The following is a 10,539-nucleotide window of genomic DNA, read 5'->3' on the forward strand; positions in this document are numbered from 1 at the left end:
AGAGGATATTTCTATGGCAAATAAGCAAATAAAAAGACAGCCAGTCAATAGTTTAGTGGTTACCAGAGGGTAAGAGGGAAGAGGGGTGATAGATGAGGGTAAACGGGGTCAAATATATGGTGATGGAAAGAGAACTGACTCTGGGTGGTGAACACACAATGTGATATATAGATGATATACTGCAGAATTGTACACTTGAAACCTATGTAATTTTAATAACCATTATCACCCCAATAAATTTTAATTAAAAAAAAAAGGACAGCCAGTATCTTTAGTCATCAGAGAAATGAGAACCAATGAGACAATATTATGACAATTGTACATATCTATTAGAATATCTAGTTTTGGCGTTAGATTATTGTAATAAAATATTAATTGCTTTTTGAGAGCTCTTTACATTTATGTTATAGATATACCTATCAGATTTATACTTTGCAAACACATTCTCCCAGTTTGTGGTTTATCTTAACAGCCTGTTAGCACTGTCTTTTGAAGGCCAAATTTTTCGTTGTAATAAATTCCGTTTTGTCAGATTTTTTTTTTTTAATAGGTTAGGCTTTTGGTGTTGTAGATGAGTCATTTGGAATATTTGAATACCACAAAGATTTCCCTTATGTTTTCTTCCCTTATGTTACATAGCTTTACATTACATTTAGGTCTATTATTATTATTATTATTATTATTGTATAAAGTGTCCTATTCTTTCTATCACTGAACTGACATTGAAATTTTGTTTAAAATTAGTTTATTGTATTTGTATGGGTCTGTTTCGGGTCTCTGTTCTGTTAATTGATCAATGTTATCTATACTCGGAAAGTTTTAGTTTTGGAAATTAATCATTCACATCTGATACTTTTTATTAGTTTGTTGGTAATGCTTTTCTTATGGTTTTATTAGTCTTTTTATAAATAAAGGATTATTTTTTTTCTTATATTTGTTGAAAATGTTTTTGATTCTTTTTTATTGTGGTATAATGGGCATACAATAAAAGGCAGACATTTAAATTATCAATTTTATGTGTTAACATATATACATACCCATGAAATCATCCCAGTGGTCAACATGAAGAACATGCCTCTGCTTCCAGCCCCCCATACACCTTTCCCCTGTTGCATCTCTATTTGTTAATTCCAGCACTTTTTGGTAGAGTCCATAAGATTTTCTAGTTTTACATTTTCTTTTCCTATCTGGATTCCACATACTTATTTTTTTGCCTGATTGTACTGGCTAGAACCTGTAATACTGGTTGAATAAAAATAGTTAAGAGCAGACATTCTTGAATTGCCCCCAGTTTTCGGGGGGTGTTGTGTCCAGCGCAACACGGGCAGTGAGGGTGCGAGAAGATGCGGCTTGGGTTAAGTTTTTAAGAAAGAAAGAAACAGAGACTTAATGCAGTTAAATGTCAGAGGGCCAAGGGGTCTCACAGTCATGAAAGACTGGAGCCCCGAATGGGACCGACTGAAGGCTTTTATTGATCAGCATACAAGGAAGTAGCATTGTTTTAGACACAGTCTGTGAAACTCATCCACCACGTCAGAAAGCTACCTCAAACCAATTGTTTGTCCCAAAACAGCCGAAGCAGAAAGTCCCATGATGACTGAGGTGCGGTATGCACCTCCCTGGGGGACACATTTCTCATGTGGAAACTGTTCTATAGAGCTGAGCAGAGAGAGCTTGATCTTATCACTCCAAAGACCTCTCTCACAATTAGGTGAGAGGGGGCAGCCAAAGTTAACAGTGGCTGTTCTCAAGCATGGGCGAAGGGGAGGCAAGGATCCTTCCCAGATTTTCCAAGGCAGTTCATTGGGGATCTCCATATGGTTTCGCCTGGCTTGAGTTGTTCCCCACCCCCCCTTCGGCCGTGGGGAATCTTACTCATCATTGGCTGCAAACCCTCTTTTGGAGACTAGACAGAGAGACATAAGGTGTAGCAAACACAGTCCCAGAGAGGCACAGTCTCACAGACTCTTCTTTCCTTAGGGAAAGGTGTGGGGGTACAAACAGCTAGGCTGCTGGGTGACTACAGGGGGGAGTTGACTTTTTCAGAATTAAGTGTAATGCTAGCTGGATTTTTCTGTAGATGACCGTCATCAGATTCAGCAAGGTCTCTTCTATTTCTAGTTTGCTAATAGTGATTATCAGGAATCAATATGGAATTTTTGCGTGATGATTTTTCTTTGTCTATTGAGATGATCATGTGTTCTGTTGTTGCTCTTTATGTCATTATTATTATTATTATTATTATTATTATTATTTACAATGGTTGATTTTGCATGTTAAATTAATATTGCATTTATGGTGTGAACTTCACTTTTTTATGACACATTATAGTTTTTATATATTATTGCTGTTTACTTGCTAAAATTTTTTCAGAGGTTTTGCATCTGTTTGTTAGAAATTTTGATTATATTTTTCTTCCTAGTAATCTTTTTCTTTGACAGAATTAATCAACAAAGCCATTCTTAGCCTAGGATACAGAAATGGTTTTAACTATAAATTTAGTTTTTTAAATAGTCATTTAGCTATTCATTTCATTATTAAAAAAACACACTTATTAAAATATAATTTACATATCTTCAAATTTACGGATTATAAATGTACAATTCGATGTTAGCATACTTACAGTTGTGTACCTATCATAACTTAATTTCAGAACATTACCATCACTGTAAAAAGGAACCTCATGCTCTTTAGTAGTTAATCTCATTTCTCACTAACCCTATCCCTATCCAAACACTAATCTACTTCCCTAGACATTTGCCTTTTCTAGATATTTCCGAAAATGGATTCAAATAATTTATGATCATTTTTGTATAACAGTTTTCACCTTACATAATACTCTTGGAATTTATCATATTTTATTATACATTGGTATTTTGTTCTTTTTTCTTGTTGATATTTCATTGTATATCACTTTTTGTTCAGGCATTAAATAGTTGATTGACGCTTGGATTATTTTCACTTTTGTCTGTGACAAATAGTGCCGCTACGAACATCCATACAAAAGTTTTTGTATGGGTATATGTTTTCATTGTTCTTGGGTATAAATCTAGGAATTAATTTCTGGATTATATGGTAACTCTGTCTAACATTTTTCAAAACTGGCCAAATGATTTTCTAAAGATGATACATCATTTTACATTTCTACCAGCAATATGAGCATTTGAATTTCCGCACATCCTCACCAGTACTAGTTATTTTTTGTTATTTTGATTAGAACAATTCTAGTGAGTGTGGTTTCTCTTGCACTGCTCTAATGACATTGAGCATTTATTCATATGCTTACTGGCTATCTGTATATCTTCCTTAGAGGAGTGTCTGTCAAAATCCTTTGCCCATTTTTAAAATTGATGCATTTGACTTCTCAATTTTTGATTGTAAAAGTTCTTTATATATTCTGTACTGAGAGATAAATATACATATTTAAATATATACATAAAAAATATTTTAACACGTATTTTCTCTAGTGTCTGGGTGTTTTTTTATTATTATTACTTTAACTGTGTCTTCTTTTACATATTTGTTAGTGAGCTTTGGTGTTTTTGTCTTCAAGGAATCTGTCTGTTTCATCTAAGTTGTTGAATTGTTAGAACTAATGTTGTTCATGATGGAGCCTTATTATCTCTTCACTATCTGTAGAAACTCGAGGAATGATTTCTCTCTCATTTCTGGTAAATTGTATATACTCTCTTTTGTTTTTTTCCTGATCTATTTGTAAATTTTATTGTTTCTGGTTTTATTCATCTTTATTGTTTTTGTTCTCTAATTCATAACTTTCTCTTAGATCTTTATTATTTTTTTCTGTTTACTATGTATATATTTTGTTTTCCTGTTTCCGATTTCTAAAGTTGGAAGATGAAGCCATTAACTCAGAGTTTTCCTTATTTTTGTTTATATAGGCATTTAGAGCTATTAATTTCCTACTACTTACTCTTTTAACAGTTTTGCACATATTCTGACATATCATGTTTTAATTTTCATTTTGTCAAAATATTTTTTAATTTTCCTTTTGACTTCTTTTTGACTATTTGTTTTGTTAGTTGGAGGATGCATTAAGATTTATTTTGTACATTACTCTGTGATTCTTTTTTCACATCTGAATAACCAGCTTGTTTCTCCTATTTAATAAAAAACTTAACTTACATGACTATTCATTTACTTCTATCATAATATTTTTACACTTTTCATTAAATGTAAATTCTGTAACTCAATTCTTCTTGATGCCACTATTTACTAAGTTCCAATTAACTTCTTAGTTTTCTGTAATCTAAATTTTGTCTTCTTTATTGAAATTTCTTAAAGGAATCTAAAATCTTTCATATTGCCAAATTAAATAAAAATATTTAATCCTTTTATTATTAGACATTTCTGCTCTATTGAGCACATTGTATGTTAAGTCATATATGTTTAGTTATTGACATTCTACCTTAAACTAGAAACAAGTTACTACTGTTTCAAAGGATGTTAATACTCAGATTATATTAAATCAGTATCATGCTCAACTAAATTAAAGAAAATCTATGAAATAAACTTAGGTAACTTTGTATCTACAGAAAATGTAAATATCAGTACAGATAGGGCTATAGCATGCAGAAATTCAAAGAATTATAAAATAAATTTTGAAAAATATGGTAATATCCTCTTAGCACAACGTGAGTCATGAATGCTGCCATACTCTCTTGCCTTCCATGGTACTACTATACTATCTTTTTTAACTTTTATTACATTTATTGGGGTGACGTGTGTTAGTAAAATTAAATAGGATTCAAGTACAACATTCTGTAATACATCATCATATATTGAATTGTATGTTCACCACCCAGAGTCAGTTCCCCTTCCATCACCATATAGTTGACCCCTTTTCCCCTCTTCTACCACCCCACCTCCCTCCTTACCCTCTGGTAACCACTAAACTGTTGTCTGTGTCTATGAGTTTTTGCTTCTTTGTCTTGTTTATTTGTTGCTTTCAGTTTTATAACACATATGAGTGAAATTATATGATACTCAACGTTTTCTCTGTGATTTATTTTGCTTGGCCCGATAATCTCAAAATTCATCTATGTTGTCACACATGGAAGTATTTAGTATTTCATCTTTTCTTATGGCCAAGTAGTAGTTCATTGTATGTATATACATACGTACATATATATATATATATGTACACATATGTACATATATATATGTACGTATGTATATACATATATATACACACACACACATATATACACGTATATATATGTACATATGTATATATATATACACACACATATATACACATATATATGTATATGTGTATATATGCATTATATACATAGAATGCATATATTGTATATACAGTATATATACTATGTTATATATTATATCTATATCTATATCATCTATATCTATCTATATCTATATCTACATCTATATCTATATCTATATCTATAGATCTAGATATATGTACCTCACAGCTTCTTTATCCACTCATCTATCAAAGGACACTGTGGTTGTTTCCATGTCTTGGCCACTGTAAACAATGCTGCTATGACCACAGAAGCACATATATCTTTACAGAAAAATGTTTTCAAATTTTGGTGGTAGATACCCAGAAGAAGGATTTCTGCATTATATGGTAATTCTATTCTTAATTTTTTAAGGAACCTCCATACTGTATTGCATAGTGGCTGTGCCCATTTAGATTCCCACCAGCAGTATCGGAGTGTTCCGTTTTCTCCACAGCCTTTCCAACACTTGTTATCACTTGCACTATTGATAAAAGCCATTCTAACAGGTTTGAGGTGGTATCTAATTGTGGTTTTGATTTGCATTTCCCTTATAGCTAGTGAAGTTGAGCATTTTTTTTTTTCCTGTTGAGTTTGTTCTTTATATATTTTAGATATTAGCCCCTTATCAGAGGTGTTGTTTACAAATATCTTCTCCCATTTGGTTGGTTGCCTCTTTGTTTTGTTGAAGATTTCTTTTACGGCACAGTAGACTTTTAGTTTGATGGAGTCCCAGCCATTTATTTTTCCTTTTACTCCCCCTTTCCTTTGAGGTCAAATTGATAAAATCCTCTCAGAGCACAAGGTCCATAAGTTTAGTACCTATGCTTTGTTCTATGCAATTTAATGTTTCAGGTCTTATATTTCCGTGTTTAATCCATATTGAGTTAATTTTTGTGTGTGGTGATAAATAGCAGTTTAGTTTTATTCTTTTGCACGTGGTTTGCCTACTTTCCCAGCAATATATATTGAAGAGGCTTTCTTTACCCCACTGTATGTTTTTGGCTCCTTTGTCAAAAATTATCTATCTATCTATCTGTCTATCTATCTATCTATCTATCTATCTATCTATCTATCTATACACATATGTACATGTACATATATATACATGCATATATATATACACATTATATATTCTCAATTTGTTCCATTGGTCTGTGTGTCTGTTTTTCTGCCAATACCATGCTGTTTGGATTATTGTCACAGTACTATAATATGATGTCAGGGAGTGTGATACCTCTGGCCTTGTTCTTTTCTCTCAGGATCGCTTTGCCTGTTTGGAGTCTTTGGTTATTCCATACAAATCTGATGATTTTTTTTTTTTTGTTTTATTTCTTTTAAAAAATATCATTGGGATTCTGATAGAGATTGCGTTAAATTTGTGTATTGCTTTAGGTAATATGGCCATTTTACCTATGTTGATTCCTCCAATCCATGAACTCAGAATATGTTTCCAATTCTTTGTGTCTTCTTCAATCTTTTAAAAATATAATGTCTGGTAATTTATAGTTTATAGGTCCTTCATATCCTTTGTAAAGTTTATTCCTAGGTATTTTATTCTTTTTGTTGCAATAGCTAAAGTTTTTTGTTTGTTTGTTTGTTTGTTTCGTTTTGTTTTGTTTTGTTTTTTCTTTTCATTTTTCTTAAATTTCATTTGTTAGTATACAGGAACATAATGGATTTTTTTTTGTACATTGATTTTTTTGTACCTGCAACTTTACTGTATTTGTTTATTGTTTCTACTAGTTTTTGTGTGTGGATTCTGTAGGATTTTCTTTATAAGAATCATGTCATCTGCAAAAAGTGACAGTTTGACTTCTTTATTCCCAATTTGGAAGCCTTTTATTTCTTTCTCTTAGCTGACTGCTCTGGCTAGGAGTACTAATAATGTGTTGAATAACAGTGATGAAAGGGGACAGCCTTGTCTTGTTCATGACCTTAGAGGAAAAGCTTTCAGTTTTTCACCATTAACTATGATATTAGCTGAGGGTGTGTCATATATGGTCTTTATTATGTTGAGGTACTTTCCTTCTATACCCATTTTGCTAAGTTTTTTAATCATAAATGGATGTTGTATCTTGTCAAGTGCTCTTTGTACATCTATGATATGATTGATTTGTATCCTTTATTTGGTGTGTGTGGTGTATCACATTGGTTGATTTGCATATGTTGAACCATCCTTGCAACACTGTAATTAACCCCATTTGATAGTGATGTATAATATTTTTAATGTATTGCTATTCTATTTGCTAGTATCTTTTATTTTTTTTAAATCTGTATTCATCAGATATATTGTTCTATAGTTTTCTTCTTTTGTGTTATCATTGCCAAGTTTTGGTATCATGGTAAAGTTGGCCTAATAAAATGAGTTAGGAGGTATTTCCTCATCTTTAATTTTCGGGAAGAGTTTGAGAAGGATAGGTATTAAATCAGCTTTGAACGTTGGGTAGAATTCACTAGTGAAGACATCTGGTCATAGACTTTTACTTTTTGGGATGTTTTTGCTGATTGTTTCAATTTCTTTAATGTTGATCAGCCTATTTAGATTTTCCAGTTTTTCTTGATTTAGTCTAGGAATGTGATATATTTCTAAGAAGTTGTCCATTTCGTCTAGGTTATTGAATTGAGTGGGATGTCGTCTTTTTTAGTATTCTTGTGTGGTCCTTTGTATTTCCATGGTATCCATCATAACTTCTCTTCTTTAACTTCTGATTTTATTTATTTGTGTCTTTTCTCTTTTTTCTTTAGTGAGTATAGCCAAGGATTTGTCAATTTTATTAATGTTTTCAACAAACCAGCTCTTTGTTTCAGCCATTTTTTTCTATTCTCTTTTTGTTCTCTATTTAATTCTGCTCAAATTTTTATTATTTCCTTCCTTTTGCTGACTTTGCATTTCATTTGTTCTTCGTTTTTAGTTCTTTATGATGTACTGTTAGGTTGTTTATTTTGGATTTTTTGTTTGTTTGTTTGTTTGTTTCTTGAGAAAGGCCATTGTGCAATGACATAAATTTCTCTCTTATTACTGCTTTGGCAGCATCTCAATAATTTTTATATGTTGTATTTTCATTCTCATTTGTATCTGTTTTATGGTTTTTTTTTTTCAATCTCTCCTTTTATTTCTTCTTTGACCCAGTCATTCTTACATAGCATGTTGTTTAATCGCCACATATTTGTGTTTTTTCCCACCTTCTTTTTGAAGTTGATCTCCAGTTTCAAAGCATTATGGAGAATATGCTTCGTTTGATTTCAATCTTCTTAAATTTCTTGAGGCTAGTTTTGTGTCCTGACATATGGTCTATTCTTGAGAATGTTTCATGTGCACTACAAAAAAATGTGTAGTCTGATGTTCTGGGATGAAAAGCTCTGTAAAAGTAGATTTCTAATGTGTCATTAAGGTTGACATTTCCTTACTGATTTTCTGTTTGAATTATCTATCTATAACTGTCAATGGAGTATTTACATCCCCTACAATAATTGTTTCTTGTCAGTTTCTCCCTATAGTCTGTTAGTATTTGCTTTCTATATTTTGGTGCTCACTGATTGTGAGTATGTATATTGATAAGGGTTATGTCTTTAGGATGTACTTTTCCCTTTATCATTATGAAATATCTATCTTTTTCTCTTATTACTTTTGTAATCTTGAAGTCTATTTTATCAGCTAAAACTATGACTATACCCGCTTTTCTCTGGATGACATTTGATTGGACTATCATTTTCTGCTCTTTCACTTTATGTCTATATTTGTCCTTGCAGCTGATATGTGTCTTTTGAAGGCAGCATAGGGTTGTTTTTGTTTTTGTTTTTTTAATCCAATCTACTATTCTGTGCATTTTTAGTGCTGAGTTCAGTCCATTCAAAATTATGGTGATTATTGATATATAAGGATTTCCTATAGCTATTTTATTTATTTATTTATTTATTTATTTATTTATTTATTTATTTATTTTGGTAGTTCTGTGTCTCCATTGTTTCTTTACCTTTGTGTTTCTGTCTGTTTGGTGGTATCCTATGATTTTTTTTCCCCCTCTGTTTCCTCTTTTTTTATGTTATGTGGCTCAGTGCCAGATTTATTTTTTTTTGAGTTGTAATCACTAAGTTTATGTAAAAGAAAATTTGTATAAACAATAGTCTTTTTTCTTCAGCATTCATCCTATGTCCATTCCTCTTTGAAAATTGAGAACTTTATTCCCATCCTTGTGATTTTTGTATTTTCATTTTTGTCACAAATAATCCCTATTTAGGCTGTGAGCTCATTTCTGAATTGCAGTAGAAAATTATCATCTTCTCTTTTTCTTTTTATGTTTTTATCTCCTTACTTTTATGTTATATTTAAGTGTATAGTGTCCTATTCATAAAGGTGTTGCCATTTCTTGATCTGTCTGTCTGTTAGTTATCTTACTCATAGATTTGTCTTTTGTCTTTTTGTTTCAGGTCAAAAAAACCACCTTCAGTATTTCCTGTGGTGGAAAATTCTCTCAGAAAAATTCCTTTCTGTATATCTGAAAAAGTCTTTATTATTCCTTCATATCTAAAGGATAGCCTTGCTGGATATATTATTCTTGGCTGGTAATATCTCTCTTTCAATAATTTGAATATTTGATTCCACTGCTTCCTAATTTGTAGAGTTTCTGCTGAAAAATCTGATGATAATCAGATTATAATCTAATGGGCTTTCCTTTATAGGTTACTGTCTTTTTTTCCCTGGTTTCCTTGAGAATTCTTTGTCATTAATTTTTTGAGTTTCAATATAAAGTGTCTTGGAGAAGACCAAAAATATGGAACAATAGACAAATTTGAATTTCATTCTTGTGCAGGGACCATGGTAATCTCTGTCTTACTCCAATTTTAGTATATGTACTGCAAAAGGAAGCCCTACTACTATTTCTTAATTATTATTATTATTTTTAATTCTCAACATTTTAAGTACCAATGTGAGTTTATTTTCTAGTACCAACACTTGCATATATATTCTCCTGCTTCTCACTCTTTTCACTCTCCTATAGCAATCTCACACATTCTTATAATTTCAACATGCTCTAATCTTAAAAATACATATCTCTATCTTTGATGTTCATATTTGAAAATCTTGCGTCCACATCACACTTAATAATTTCAAAACAAAAATTATTAAAGTTTTCCCCCAATTTGAACTACTTTCTATATCCCCCACCTCTAAAAATGACACCAAAAACAACCCAATGACCCAAAGTAGAAACTTGGATATCATCTGAGATATTTTAGATTCCCTTAGGACCTGCACATCCTACACGTAATT

At 31.5% G+C, this 10,539-nt stretch overlaps 1 non-coding gene across 1 annotated transcript; it reads right to left on the minus strand.

Annotated features, from left to right (window-relative positions):
* Positions 1–10,033: 10,033 nt before the first annotated feature.
* LOC141571397 (U6 spliceosomal RNA) lies at positions 10,034–10,137 on the minus strand. The gene has a single exon (XR_012496142.1). It is a non-coding gene; the product is annotated as a U6 spliceosomal RNA (small nuclear RNA).
* Positions 10,138–10,539: the final 402 nt, after the last annotated feature.

The sequence above is a fragment of the Rhinolophus sinicus genome, linkage group LG04 (genome assembly GCF_036562045.2).
Source record: "Rhinolophus sinicus isolate RSC01 linkage group LG04, ASM3656204v1, whole genome shotgun sequence".
NCBI lineage: Eukaryota > Metazoa > Chordata > Mammalia > Chiroptera > Rhinolophidae > Rhinolophus > Rhinolophus sinicus.